This window comes from Delphinapterus leucas, chromosome X (genome assembly GCF_059928025.1).
Source record: "Delphinapterus leucas isolate spDelLeu-1000000601 "Yukka" chromosome X, BTC_Dleu_Yukka2, whole genome shotgun sequence".
NCBI lineage: Eukaryota > Metazoa > Chordata > Mammalia > Artiodactyla > Monodontidae > Delphinapterus > Delphinapterus leucas.
The window spans coordinates 83,062,709-83,077,252 of record NC_143150.1 but is presented as its reverse complement, the minus strand read 5'-3'; the positions used below and the strand labels follow the sequence as shown (position 1 = coordinate 83,077,252).

Genomic DNA, 14,544 nt, shown 5'->3' with positions numbered 1-14,544 from the left:
CATTAGGTCCCTTTTGTTTATTTTTGTTTTTATTTCCATTTCTCTAGGAGGTGGGTCAAAAAGGATCTTGCTGTGATTTATGTCATAATGAGTTTTGCCTATGTTTTCCTCTAAGAGTTTGAAAGTTTCTTGCCTTAAATTTAGTGTTTTATTGATTTTGAGCTTATTTTTGTGTCTGGTGTTAGGGAGTGATCTAATCTCATACTTTTACATTTACCTGTCCAGTTTTCCCAGCACCACTTATTGAAGATGCTGTCCTTTCTCCTGTGTACCTTCCTGACTCCTTAACCAAAGATAAGGTGACCATATGGGCGTGGGTTTATCTCTGGGCTTTCTATCCTCTTCCATTAATCTATCTTTCTGTTTTTGTGCCATACTGTCTTGATTACTGTAGCTTTGTAGTGTAGTCTGAAGACAGTGAGCCTGATTCTTCCAGCTCCGTTTGTTGTTCTCAAGACTGCTTTGGCTATCCGGGGTCTTTTTTGTTTCCATACAAACTGTGAAATTTTTGTTCCGGTTTAGTGAAAAATGCCAGTGGTATTTTGATAGGGATTGCATTGAATCTATAGATTGCTTTGGGTAGTAGATTCATTTTCAAAGTATTGATTCTTCCAATCCAAGAACATGGTAAATCTCTCCATCTATTTGTATCATCTTTAATTTCATTCATCAGTGTCTTATCATTTTCTGCATACAGGTCTTTTCTCTCCTTAGGTAAGTTTATTCAAGATATTTTTTCTTTTTGTTGCAATGGTAAATGGGAGTGTTTTCTTGAATTCACTTCCAGATTTTTCATCATTAGTGTATAGCAGTGTCAGAGATTTCTGTGCATTAATTTTATATCCTGCTCCATTACCAAATTCATTGATTAGCTCTAGAAGTTTTCTGGTAGTATCTTTAGGATTCTCGATGTATAGTATCATGTCATCTGCAAACAGTGACAGCTTTACTTTTTCTTTTCCGATTTGGATTCCTTTTATTTCACTTTCTTCTCTGATTGCTGTGGCTAAAACTTCCAAAACTCTGTTGAATAAGAGTTGTGAGAGTGGGCAACCTTGTCTTATTCCTGATCTTAGTGGACATGTTTTCAGTTTTTCACCATTGAGGATGATGTTGGCTGTGGGTTTGTCATATATTGCCATTATTATGTTTGGAAAGTTCCCTCTATGCTTATTTTCTGTAGGGTTTTTTATCATAAATGGGTGTTGAATTTTGTCCAAAGCTTTCTCTGCATCTATTGAGATGATCATATGGTTTTCCTCCTTCAATTTGTTAATATGGTGTATCACGTTGTTTGATTTGTGTAAATTGAAGAGGCTTGCATTCCTGGAATAAACCCCACTTGATCATGGTGTAGGGTCCTTTCAATGTGCTGTTGGATTCTGTTTGCTAGTATTTTCTTGAGGATTTTTGCATCTATGCTCATCACTGATATTGGCCTGTAGTTTTCTTTCTTTGTGACATCCTTGTCTGGTTTTGGTATCAAGGTGATGGTGGCCTCATAGAATGAGTTTCGGAGTGTTCCTTCCTTTGCCATATTTTGGAAGAGTTTGAGAAGGATAGTTGTTAGCTCTTCTCTAAATGTTTGATAGAGTTCGCCTGGGAAGCCATCTGGTCCTGGGATTTTGTTTGTTGGAAGATTTTTAATCACAGTTTCAATTTCAGTGCTTGTGTTTGGTCTGCTCATATTTTCTCTTTCTTCCTGATTCAGTCTTGTCCGGTTGTGCATTTCTAAGAATTTGACCATTTCTTCCTGGTTGTCCATTTTATTGGCATAGGATTGCTTGTAGTAATCTCTCATGATCTTTTGTATTTCTGCAGTGTCAGTTGTTACTTCTCCTTTTTCATTTCTAATTCTATTGATTTGAGTGTTCTCCCTTTTTTTCTTGATGAGTCTGGCTAATGGTTTATCAATTTGTTTATCTTCTCAATGAACTAGCTTTTAGTTTTATTGATCTTAGCTATCGTTTCCTTCATTTCTTTTTCATTTATTTCTGATCTGATTTTTATGATTTCTTTCCTTCTGCTAACTTTGGTTTTTTTTTGTTCTTCTTTCTGTAATTGCTTTAAGTGCAAGGTTAGCTTGTTTATTTGAGATGTTTCCTGTTTCTTAAGGTAGCATTGTATTGCTACAAACGTCTCTCTTAGAACTGCATTTGCTTTATCCCATAGGTTTTGGGTCGTTTTGTATACATTGTCATTTGTTTCTAGGTATTTTAAAATTTCCTCTTTGATTTCTTCAGTGATCACTTCGTTATTAAGTAGTATATTGTTTAGCCTCAATGTGTTTGTATTTTTTACAATTTTTTTCCTGTAATTGTTATCTAGTCTCATAGCGTTGTGGTCGGAAATGATACTTGATACTGTTTCAATTTTCTTAAATTTACCAAGGCTTGATTTGTCACCCATGATATCATCTCTCCTGGAGAATGTTCCATGAGCACTTGAGAAAAATGTGTATTCTCTGGTTTTTGGATGGAATGTCCTATAAATACCAATTAAGTCCATCTTGTTTTATGTATCATGTAAAGCCTGTGTTTCCTTATTTATTTTCATTTTGGATGATCTGTCCATTGGTGAAAGTGGGTTGTTAAAGTCCCGTACTATGAATGTGTTACTGTCAATTTCACCTTTCATGGCTGTTAGTATTTGCCTTATATATTGAGGTGCTTCTCTGCTGAGTGCATAAATATTTACAATTGTTATATCTTCTTCTTGGATCGATCCCTTGATCATTATGTAGTGTCCTTCTTTGTCTCTTCTAATAGTCTTTATTTAAATGTCTATTTTGTCTGATATGAGAATTGCTACTCCAGCTTTCTTTTGGTTTCCATTTGCATGGAGTATGTTTTTCTATCCCCTTACTTTCAGTCTGTATGTGTCTCTAGGTCTGAAGTGGGTCTCTTGTAGACAGCATATATATGGGTCTTGTTTTTGTATCCAATCAGCCAGTCTGTGTCTTTTGCTGGGAGCATTTAGTCCACTTACGTTTAAGGTAATTATCATTATGTATGTTCCTTTTCCCATTTTCTGAATTGTTTTGGGTTTGTTATTGTAGCTGTTTTCCTTCTGTTGTGTTTCTTGCCTGGAGAAGTTCCTTTAGCAGTTGTTGTAAAGCTGGTTTGGTGGTGCTGAACTCTCTCAGCTTTTGCTTGTCTGTAAAGGTTTTAATTTCTCCATCAATTCTGAATGAGGTCCTTGCTGGGTAGAGTTATCTTGGTTGTAGGTTTTTCTCCTTCATTGCTTTAAATATGTCCTGCCAGTCCCTTCTGGCTTGCAGAGTTTCTGCTGAAATATCAGCTGTTAACCTTATGGGGATTCCCTTGTGTGTTATTTGTTGTTTTTCACCTGCTGCTTTTAATATGTTTTCTTTGTTTTTAATTTTTGACAGTTTGATTAATATGTGTCTTGGCGTGTTTCTCCATGTGTTTAACCTGTATGGGACTCTCTGTGCTTCCTGGACTTGATTAACTATTTCCTTTCCCATATTAGGGAAGATTTCAACTATAATCTCTTCAAATATTTTCTCAGTCCCTTTCTTTTTCTCTTCTTCTGGAACCCTATAATTTGAATGTTGGTGCAATTAATGTTGTCCCAGAGGTCTCTGAGACTGTCCTCAGTTCTTTTCAACCTTTTATCTTTATTCTGCTCTGTAGTAGTTATTCCCAATATTTTATCTTCCAGGTCACTTATCCTTTCTTCTGCTTCATTTATTCTGCTATTGATCCCTTCTAGTGTATTTTTAATCTCATTTATTGTGTTGTTCTTTGTTGCTTGTTTCATCTTTCGTTCTTCTTGGTCCTTGTTAAATGTTTCTTGCATTTTCTCTATTTTATTTCCAAGATTTTGGATCATCTTTACTATCATTATTCTGAATTCTTTTTCAGGTAGACTGCCTATTTCCTCTCCATTTGTTAGGTCTGGTGGGTTTTTATCTTGCTCCTTCCTCTGCTTTGTGTTTTTTTGTCTTCTCATTTTGCTTATCTTACTGTGTTTGCGTCTCCTTTTTACGGCTGCAGGTTTGTAGTTCCCATTGTTTGTGGTTTCTGTCCCCAGTGGCTAAAGTTGCTTCAGTGGGTTGTGTAGGCTTCCTGGTGGAGGGGACTATTGCCTATGTTCTGGTGGATGGGGCTGGATTTTGTGTTTCTGGTGGGCAGGTCCACGTCTGGTGGTGTGTTTTGGTGTGTCTGTGGACTTTTTATGATTTTAGGCAGCCTCTCTGCTAATGGGTGGTGTTGTGTTCCTGTCTTGCTAGCTGTTTGGCGTAGGGTCTCCAGCACTGTAGCTTGCTGGTCGTTGAGTGAAGCTGGGTGTTGGTGTTGAGATAGAGATCTTTGGGAGATTTTCACCGTTTGATATTACGTGGAGCTGGGATGTCTATTGTGGACCAGTGTCCTGATGTTGGCTCTCCCACCTCAGAAGCACAGCCCTGACTGCTGGCTGCAGCACCAAGAGCCTTTCATCCACACGGGTCAGAATGAAAGGGAGAAAATGTAGAAAGAAAGAAAGGAGGATAAAATAAAATATAATAAGGTTATTAAAATAAAAAAATAATTATTACGAATAATATTTTTTTGAAAAGTAAAAAAAAAACGGACAGATGGAACTCTAGGACAAATGGTGAAAGCAAAGCTATACAGACATAATCTCACACAGAAGCATACAGATACACACTCACAAAAAGAGGAAAAGGGGAAAAAATAATACATCTTGCTCTCAAAGTCCGCCTCCTCAATTTGCGATGATTTGTTGTCTATTCAGGTATCCCACGCATGCAGTGTACATCAAGTGGATTGTGGATATTTAATCTGCTGCTCCTGAGGCTGCTGGGAGAGATTTCCCTTTCTCTTCTTTGTTCTCACAGCTCCCGTGTTTCAGCTTTGGATTTGCTCCCACCTCTGCGTGTAGGTCGCTGGAGGGTGTCTGTTCTTCACTCAGACAGGACGGTGTTAAAGGCGCTGCTGATTCGGGGGCTCCGGCTCACTCAGGCTGGGGAGAGGGAGGGGTATGGATTGCAGGGAGAGCCTGCCGTGGCAGAGGCCAGCGTGAGGTTGCATCAGCCTGAGGCACCCCTTGTGTTCTCTGGGGAAATTGTCCCTCGATCCTGAGACCCTGGCAGTGGCGGGATGCACAGATTCCCCAGAAGGGCCTTGTGGAGAGTGACCTGTGCTCACACACAGGCTTCTTGGTGGTGGCAGCAGCAGCCTGTGCGTCTCATGCTCAACTCCGTCGTCCCCACTATTATCCGTGGCTCACGTCCATCTCTGGTGCTCCTTTAAGCAGCACTCCCCCTCTTCTTGCACCAGGAAACAAAGAGGGAAGAAAAAGTCTCTTGCCTCTTCGGTAGGTCCAGACTTTTCCCCAGACTCCTTCCCAGCTAGCCGTGGTGCACTAACCCCTTCAGGCTGTGTTCACGCCACCAGTCCTCTCCCTGCACTCCGACCGAAGCCCGATCCTCAGCTCCCAGCCCCCCACCACCGCCCCAGCGGGTGAACAGACAAGCCTCTCGGCTTGGCGAGAGCTGGTCGGCACCGATCCTCTGTGTGGGAATCTCTCCCCTTTGCCCTCCGCACCCCTGTTGCTGTGCTCTCTTCCGTGGCTCCAAAGCTCCCCGCCTCAGCCACCTGCAGTCTCTGCCCATGAAGGGGATTCCTAGTGTGTGGAAACCTTTCCTCCTTCACTGCTCCCTCCCAGTGGTGCAGGTCCCGTCCCTATTCTTTTGTCTCTGTTTATTCTTTTTTCTTTTGCCCTACCCAGGTACGTGGGGAGTTTCTTGCCTTTTGGGAGGTCTTAGGTCTTCTGCCAGCGTTCAGTAGGTGTTCTGTAGGAGTTGTTCCACGTGTAGATGTATTTCTGATGTATCTGTGGGGAGGAGGGTGATCTCCGTGTCTTTGTCTTCTGCCATCATCCCCCTCTCTCCTAAGTATTCTTTATAAATTCTGTATGAGTAACCCCTATCAGATATATTATTTGAAAATATTTTCTCCCGTTCAGTGGATTGTCTTTTCAGTTATTCTTCAAAAATTGAAGTTTAATTGATTTACAATATTATATTAGTTTCAGGTGTACAACATAATGAATCAATATAAATATATATTTTTTGCAGTATGCGGGCCTCTCACTGTTGTGGCCTCTCCCGTTGTGGAGCACAGGCTCCGGACACGCAGGCTCAGCAGCCATGCCTCACGGATCCTGCCGCTCTGCGGCATGTGGGATCTTCTCAGTCTGGAGCACGAACATGTGTCCCCTGCATCGGCAGGTGGACTCTCAACCACTGCGCCACCAGGGAAGCCCTGAATTAATATTTTTATACATTGTATTGCATTAGAGTTATCACAAGGTAATGGCTGTATATCCCTGTGTTGTACAATATATCTCGTTGCTTATTTATTTTATACATAGTAGTTAGTATCTCAACTCCTTACCCTTATCTTGCCACTCCCATTTTCCTGCTCCCCATTGTTAGCCACAACTTTGTTCTCTGTATCTGTACGTCTGTTTCTGTTTTGTTATATTCGTTCATTTTTTTTATGTTTTAGATTCCATATACAAGTGATAACATAGAGTATTTGTGTTTGACTTATTTCACAAAGCATAATAACCTCTAGATCCATACAAGTTGCTGCAAATGGCACAAATAGCAGAATTTTATTCTTTTTTAATGACTGAGTAATGTTCCCTTGTGTGTGTGTGTGTGTATACACACCACACACACACATATATATATACACATGCACCACATCTTTTTTATGGTTAGGTGTAGTTACTATTGTTTTTTTTTGGTTTTTTTTTTTGTGATAGGTGGGCCTCTCACTTCTGTGGCCTCTCCCGTTGCCGAGCACAGGCTCCAGACGCGCAGGCTCAGTGGCCATGGCTCACGGGCCCAGTCGCTCCGTGGCATGTGGGATCTTCCCAGACCGGGACATGCACCCATGTCCCCTGCATCGGCAGGCGGGCTCTCAAACTCTGTGCCACCAGGGAAGCCCAGGTGTGGTTATTTTTAATTTTTATTTTTAACAATTTTTTATTGAAATACAGTTAATTCACAATAGGGTGCTACTTTCAAGTCACAGCAAGGTGACCCAGTCAAACACACAGGTGCATAAATATGTACACTCTTTTTTCACATTCTCCTCCATTACAGGATACCATAAGACCTTGAGTATAGTTCCCTATGCTATACAGTAGGTCCTTGTTGGTTATCTGTTTTATATACAGTATTGCATATATTTTAATCCCAAACTCCTAATTTATCCCTTCCCCCTTCCTTTGGTAACCATAAGTTCGTTTTCCATGTTTGTGGGTCTATTTCTGTTTTGCAAATAAGCTCATTTGCATAATTATTTTAGATTCCACATATAAAGGATATCATATGATATCTTTGTCTGGTTTACCTCACTTAGTGTGATAATCTCTAGGTCCATGCATGTTGCTGCAAATGGCATTATTTCATTTTTAATGGCTGAGTAATATTCCATTGTATATATGTACCACATCTTCTTTACTCATTCATCTGTCGGTGGACATTAGTTTGCTTCCATGTCTTGGCTATTGGAAACAGTGCTGCAATGAATATTGGGGTGCATGTGTCTTTTCGAACCATGTTTTTCTCTGTATATATGCCCAGGAGTAGGATTGCTGGATCATATGTTAGCTCTATTTTTAGTTTCTTAAGGAAACTCCTACTGTTCTCCATAGAGGCTGTACCAATTTACATTCCAACCAATGGTGCAGAAGGGTTCCCTTTTCTCCACACCCTCTCCAACATTTATCATTTGTAGACTTTTTCATGATGGCCATTCTGATTGGTGTAAGGGGATATATCATTGTAGTTTTGATTTGCATTTCTCTAATAATAAGTGATGTAGAGCATCTTTTCATGTGCCTCTTGGCCATCTGTATGTCTTCTTTGGAGAAATGCCCATTTAGGTATTCTGCCCATTTTTTGATTGGGGTATTTGGTTTTTGGATATTAGGCTGCATATGCTTTTTGTAAATTTTGGAGATTAATCCCTTGTGGGTTGCATCATTTTCAAATATTCTCTCCCATTCTGTGGATTGTCTTTTCATTTTGTTTATGGTTTTCTTTGCTGTACAAAAGCTTTTAAGGTTAATTAAGTCCCATTTGTTTATTTTGTTTTTATTTCCATTACTCTAGGAGTTGGATCAAAAAAGATATTGCTGTGGTTTATGTCAAAGAGTGTTCTGCCTATATTTTCCTCTAATCGTTTTATAGTATCTTGCCTTACATTTAGGTCTTTAATCCATTTGAGTTAGTTTTGTGTATGGCATTAAATAATGTTTTAATTTCACGTTTTTACATGTAGCTGTAAAGTTTTTCCAGAACCACTTATTGAAGAGACTTTTTTTTCTGCATTGCATATACTTGCCTCCTTTGTCAAAGATAAGTTGACCATAAGTGTGACCATAGGTGTGTGCATATATCTCTGGGTTTTCTATCCTGTTCCATTGATCTATATTTCCGTTTTTGTGCCAGTACCATATTGTCTTGATTACTGTAGATTTGTAGTATAGTCTGATTCCTCCAGGTCCATTTTTGTTTCCTTTTTTTTTTTCCATTTTTGTTTCTTAAGCTTGCTTTGGCTATTTGGGGTGTTTTGTATCTGCATACAAAGTTTAAGATTTTTTTTTAGTTCTGTGAAAAATGCCACTGATAATTTGATAAGATTTGCATTGAATCTGCAGATTGCTTTTGGTAGTATTGTCATTTTGACAATATTGATTCTTCCAATCCAAGAACATGGTATATCTTTCTGTTTGTGTCATCTTCAATTTCTTTCATCAGTATTTTATAGTTTTTTGAGAACAGGTCTTTTGCCTCCTTAGGTAGGTTTATTTCTAGGTATTTTATTCTTTTTGATCCAGTGGTAAACGGGAGGGTTTCTTTAATTTCTCTTTCTGATCTTTTGTTGTTAGTGTATAGAAATGCATAGGTTTCTGTATTTTAATTTTGTATCCTGCAACTTTACCAAATTCATTGATGAGCTCTAGTATTTTTCTGGTAGCATCTTTAGGATTTTCTATGTATAGTATCATGTCATCTGCAAACGGTGAGAGCTTTACTTCTTTTCCAATTTGGATTGCCTTTATTTCTTTTTCTTCTCTGATTCCTGTGGCTAGGGTTTCCAAAACTATGTTGAATAAAACTGGCGAGAGTGGACATCCTTGTCTTTTTCCTGATCTTAAAGGAAATGCTTCCAGCTTTTCACTATTGAGTATGATGCTAGCTGTAGGTTTGTCATATATGGCCTTTATTCTGTTGAGTTATGTTCTCTGTATGCCCACTTTCTGGAGAGTTGTTATCATAAAAGGGTTGTTGAAATCTGTCAAAAGCTTTTCTCTGCATCTATTGAGATGATCATATGCTTTTTATTCTTCAATTTGTTGATGCAGTGTATTACACGGATTGAGTTGCAGATATTGAAAAATCCTTGTACCACTGGGATAAATCTCACTTGATCATGGTGTATGATCCTTTGATTGTAATGATAGATTCGGTTTGCTAGTATTCTGTTGAAGATCCTGCATCTATGATCACCTGTTATATTGGCATGTCATTTTCTTTTTTTGTGATATCTTTTTCTGGTTTTGGTATCAGGGTGATTGTGGTCGCATAGAATAAGATTGGGAGTGTTCCTTCCTCTGCAATATGTTTGGAATAGTTTCAGAAGGATAGTTGTTAACTCATCTCTCAATGTTTGATAGAATTCACCTGTGAAGCCAACAGGTCCTGGACTTTTGTTTTTTGGAAGTTTTTATTTCTTAATTTTATTTATTTATTTATTTATTGCACTCATAGTTCTTTATTTGTTTATTCATTTATTGTTCCCCCCCATTAGAAGGTAACCTCAGTGAAGGCAGGACCTTGCCTGTCTTGCTGACTGTATTTTCAAAGCCTATGACAGTGCCTGTAGTAGGGGTGTATAGGCGTTTAATGAGTGAACAATAAGTGGGGTCTCTCTATCAGTCTGAATAATTTAGATGATTATGTTGGTATCATTAGTCATGATTATGTATACACCCAAGATACATTTTTACTATTTACTTTGCAACTTCTGGTAACAGTTTCCATCAATCTAATTTATATTCCTCCCAATCATCTCCCTCCCTTGCACAAATTTACTGACTCTACAGTGTGTGCTTCAAAAAACAATATTGTTTTATTACTACCAGCAGGAGTGGCCTGCATGGGGTGGTGGGTGCACTGGGCTCAGGGTATGTGTGGTCTATGAGGGGTAGATGATAATTGGGAGGCTGAAGAAAAGGGAATGGAGCTGGAGGCCAGGCCCAAAGGCTCCTCCAATTTACTTCTGGGAAGAGCTAGACTTAATAAAGGAGTCATGGCAAGCTAGAGCGAGGCCGCCAATAAGATTAAGAAATTCTTGGAAATCTAGCTGTACATCAGAGTCGAGGTCCAGTTTCTTCATCATGCGGTCAAGGACACCAGGGTCCTTCTTGTTCTTTGTGAAGGCACCCAGCTCTGTATTCATGAAGATAAGTAACTCGGCCTTGGAGAGTTTGCTGTTGTTACCGTCCCTTCCAGCATGCTTTTGGAAAAGAGCAATCAGAGACTCGATGCAGCATTCAGTCTCTGTAGGGCTGGATATTTTTGCCATGTTTGGAGAGGAGCAAAGCACAGGGCTGCAAGCGAGGAGCAGCGAGGTGAGCACTCTTGGAAGTTTTTCAATCCCAGTTTCAATTTTAGTGCTTGTGATTGGTCTGTTTTTATTTTTTTCCTGGTTCAGTCTTGGGAGATTGTACATTTCTAAGAATTTGTCTGTTTATCTAGGTTGTCCATTTTATTGGCCTATATTTGCTTGTAGCAGTCTCTAACAATCCTTTGGATTTTTGTGCTGTCCCTTGTAAGTTCTCCTTTTTCATTTCTAATTTTACTGATTTGAGCCCTCTCCCTTTTTTTCTTGTTGAGTCTGACTAAAGCTTTGTCAGTTTTATTTATCTTTTCAAAGAACCATCTTTTAGTTTCATTATCTTTGCTATTGTTTTCTTCATCTCTAATTTATTTCTGCTCTAATCTTTATGATTTCTTTCCTTCTACTAACTTTGTGAGGAATTTTTTTTTCTTTCTCTAATTGCTTTAGGTGTAAGGTTAGGCTGTTCATTTGAGATTTTGGATGTAGGGTATCTTTTTTGGTAGGGTCTAGCATTTTTCTGTAGGTGGTAGTTCAGTAGTTAGTTGTGATTGTGGTGTTTCTTTAAGGGTTGAGCCCATGTCCTTCTACTCTGCCATCCTCTCTCCACCAATGATCTCATGTTATTTTGATTATTGTAGCTTTGTAGTATAGTCTGAAGTCAGCAAGGGTGAATATTTCTTGCTTTGTTTTTTTTTCTCAAGATTGCTTTGATAATTCAGGTCTATTGTGATTCCATATAAATTTTAGGATTATTTGTTCTACTTCTTTAAAAAGTGACATAGGTATTTTGAAAGGGATTGCATTAAATCTGCAGATTGCCCTATGTATTATGGACATTTTAACAATATAATTTCCTCATATCCATGACTAAGGGATATCTTTACATTTCTTTGTGTCAGCTTTAATTTCCTTCATCAATATTTTAAACTTTTTCACAGTATAAGTCTTTCACTCTCTTGGGTGTGCTTAATCCTAAGTTTATCAATGTTATTTTAAAAGGGACTTTTTTCTTGCTTTCTTTCTCTTTGTGATAGTTCATTATTAGTGTATAGAAAAACAACAGATATATGTATATCAATCCTGTATCCTGTAACTTTAGGGAATTCATTTATTAGTTTTGTTTGTATGTGGAGACTTTATCCACATATAGTATCATGTGATATGCAAATAGTGAGTTTTACTTTTTCCCTTACAATTTGGATGCTTTCATTTCTTTTGCTTCTCTGCTGTGGCTAGGCCTTCCACTGTAATGTTAAATATAAATGGTGAGAGAGGGCATCCTTCTCTTATTGCTGATTTTATAGGAAAGTCTTCCATCCCTTCACTCTTGAGTATGATGTTAGCTGTGGGTTAGTCATAAATGACCTTTATTATGTTGAGGTATGTTCCCTGTACAACAAATTTCATGAGCATTTTTATGATGAATAGATGTTCAATTTTGTCAAATGCCTTTTTTGCATTGATTGAGTTTATCATGTTATTTTTATCCTTCTTTTTTAAATGTGTTGTTTCTCACTGATTGATTTGTGACTATTGAACCATCTTACATCCCTGGAATAAATCCCACTTGATCATGGTGTATGACCCGATTTTTATATTGTTGAATTCGGTTTGCTAATATTTCGTCAAGGAGTTTTGCATCTCTATCCATCAGAGATATTGCACTGTAAGTTTATTTTTTTGTAGTACCTTTTTATCTGGTTTTGGTATGAGGGTAATGTTGGCTTCGTAGAATGAAGTTGGGAGTGTTCAATCCTCTTCAACTTTTTGGAATATTTTGAGAAGGATACATATTAGGTTTTCTGTATATATTTGCTAGACCTCCCCTGTGAAATGGACTGGTCCTGGGTTTTGTTTGTTGGGAGTTTTTTAAAATTACAAATTCAATTTCACTACTAGTGATTTGCCTCTTTAGATTATCTATTTCTTCCTGATTCAGTTTTAGAAGGTTGTATCTTTCTGGGCATTTACCCATTTCTTCTAGATTGTCCTGTTCGTTGGTATATAACTGTACAATTCTCCTATGATTTTCTGTATCTCTGTAATATCTGTTCTTATTTCTCCTCTTTTATTTCTATTCTGTTTATATAGGCTCTCTCTTATTTTCCTAAAGAGCTTGGCTAATAATTTAAAAAGATACAGGCATCCCAATATTCATTGCAACACTATTTACAATAGCCAAGGCATGGAAACAACCTAAATGTCCATCAACAGATGAATGGATAAAGAAGGTGTGGTATATAAAAATATACGATGGATATTACTCAGCCACAAAAAAATTGAAATAATGACATTTTCAGTAACATGGATGTGCCTATAGATTATCATACTTAAGTGAAGTAAGCCAGACAGAGAAAGACAAATATCATAATGATATCACTTATATGTGGAAACTAAAAAAATTGATACAAACATATAAAGCAGAAATAGACACAGAGACATACAAAACAAACTTATGGTTACCAAATGGAAAGGGGCGAGGGAAAAATTAGGAGTTAGTGATTAACGTATACACACTACTATATATAAAATATATGACCAACAAGGACCTACCCTACAGCACAGGTAACTATTTCATGTTTTGTAATAACCTACAAGGGAAAAGAATCTGAAAAAGAATATATATACATAACAGAATCACTTTGCTTTATCATAAAACAATATTGTAAATCAACTATACTTCAATTTAAAAAAAACAGCTCTTGGTTTCACTGACTTTTCTATTGTTTTTTGATTTCTATATTGTTTAATTCCTCTCTGATTTTTTATACCTATTTATAATTTTATTTACATAGCAACCTGTTCATCATAATAACTGATGTAAAAATGCAATATTTAAAATCAAATGGGCCATAATCTCACTACCTACATATAACTACTTTTATTTTTTTAATTATTATTTTTTAACATCTTTATTGGAGTATAATTGCTTTACAATGGTGTGTTAGTTTCTGCTTTATAACAAAGTGAATCAGTTATACATAAACATATGTCCCCATATCGCTTCCCTCTTGTATTTCCCTCCCTCCCACCCTCCCTATCCCACCCATCTAGGTGGTCACAAAGCACGGAGATGATCTCCCTGTGCTATGCGGCTGCTTCCCACTAGTTATCTATTTTAAGTTTGGTAGTGTATATATGTCCATACCACTGTCTCACTTTGTCCCAGCTTACACTTCCCCCTACCCATATCCTTAAATCCATTCCTTAGTAGGTCTGCAGCTTTATTCCCGTGTTGTCCCTAGGTTCTTCATGACCATTTTTTCCCTTAGATTCCATATATATGTGTTAGCATATGGTATTTATTTTTCTCCTTCTGAATTACTTTGCTCTGTATGACAGTCTCTAGGTCCATCCACCTCACTACAAATAACTCAGTTTCATTCTTTTTTATGGCTGAGTAATATTCCATTGTATATATGTGCCACATCTTCTTTATTCAGTCATCTGTTGATGGACGCTTAAGTTGCTTCCATGTTCTGGCTATTGTAAATATAGCTGCAATGAACATTTTGGTACATGACTCTTTTTGAATTATGGTTTTCTCAGGTTATATGCCCAGTAGTGGGATTGCTGGGTCATATGGTAGTTCTATTTTTAGTTTTTTAAGGAACCTCCACACTGTTCTCCATAGTGGCTGTATCAATTTACATTCCCACCAACAGTGCAAGAGGGTTCCCTTTTCTCCACACCCTCTCCAGCATTTATTATTTCTAGATTTTTGGATGATGGCCTTTCTGACTGGTGTGAGATAATATCTCATTGTAGTATTGATTTGCATTTCTCTAATGATTAATGATGCTGAGCATTCTTTCATGTGTTTCTTGGCAATCTGTATATCTTCTTTAGAGAAATGTCTAGTTAGTTCTTC

The 14,544-nt window shown here is 37.7% G+C and overlaps 1 pseudogene; it reads right to left on the bottom strand.

The window, feature by feature from the left end:
* Positions 1-10,259: 10,259 nt before the first annotated feature.
* Positions 10,260-11,439, bottom strand: LOC149744315 (protein S100-A11 pseudogene; annotated as a pseudogene).
* Between the last annotated feature and the right edge of the window lie 3,105 nt (positions 11,440-14,544).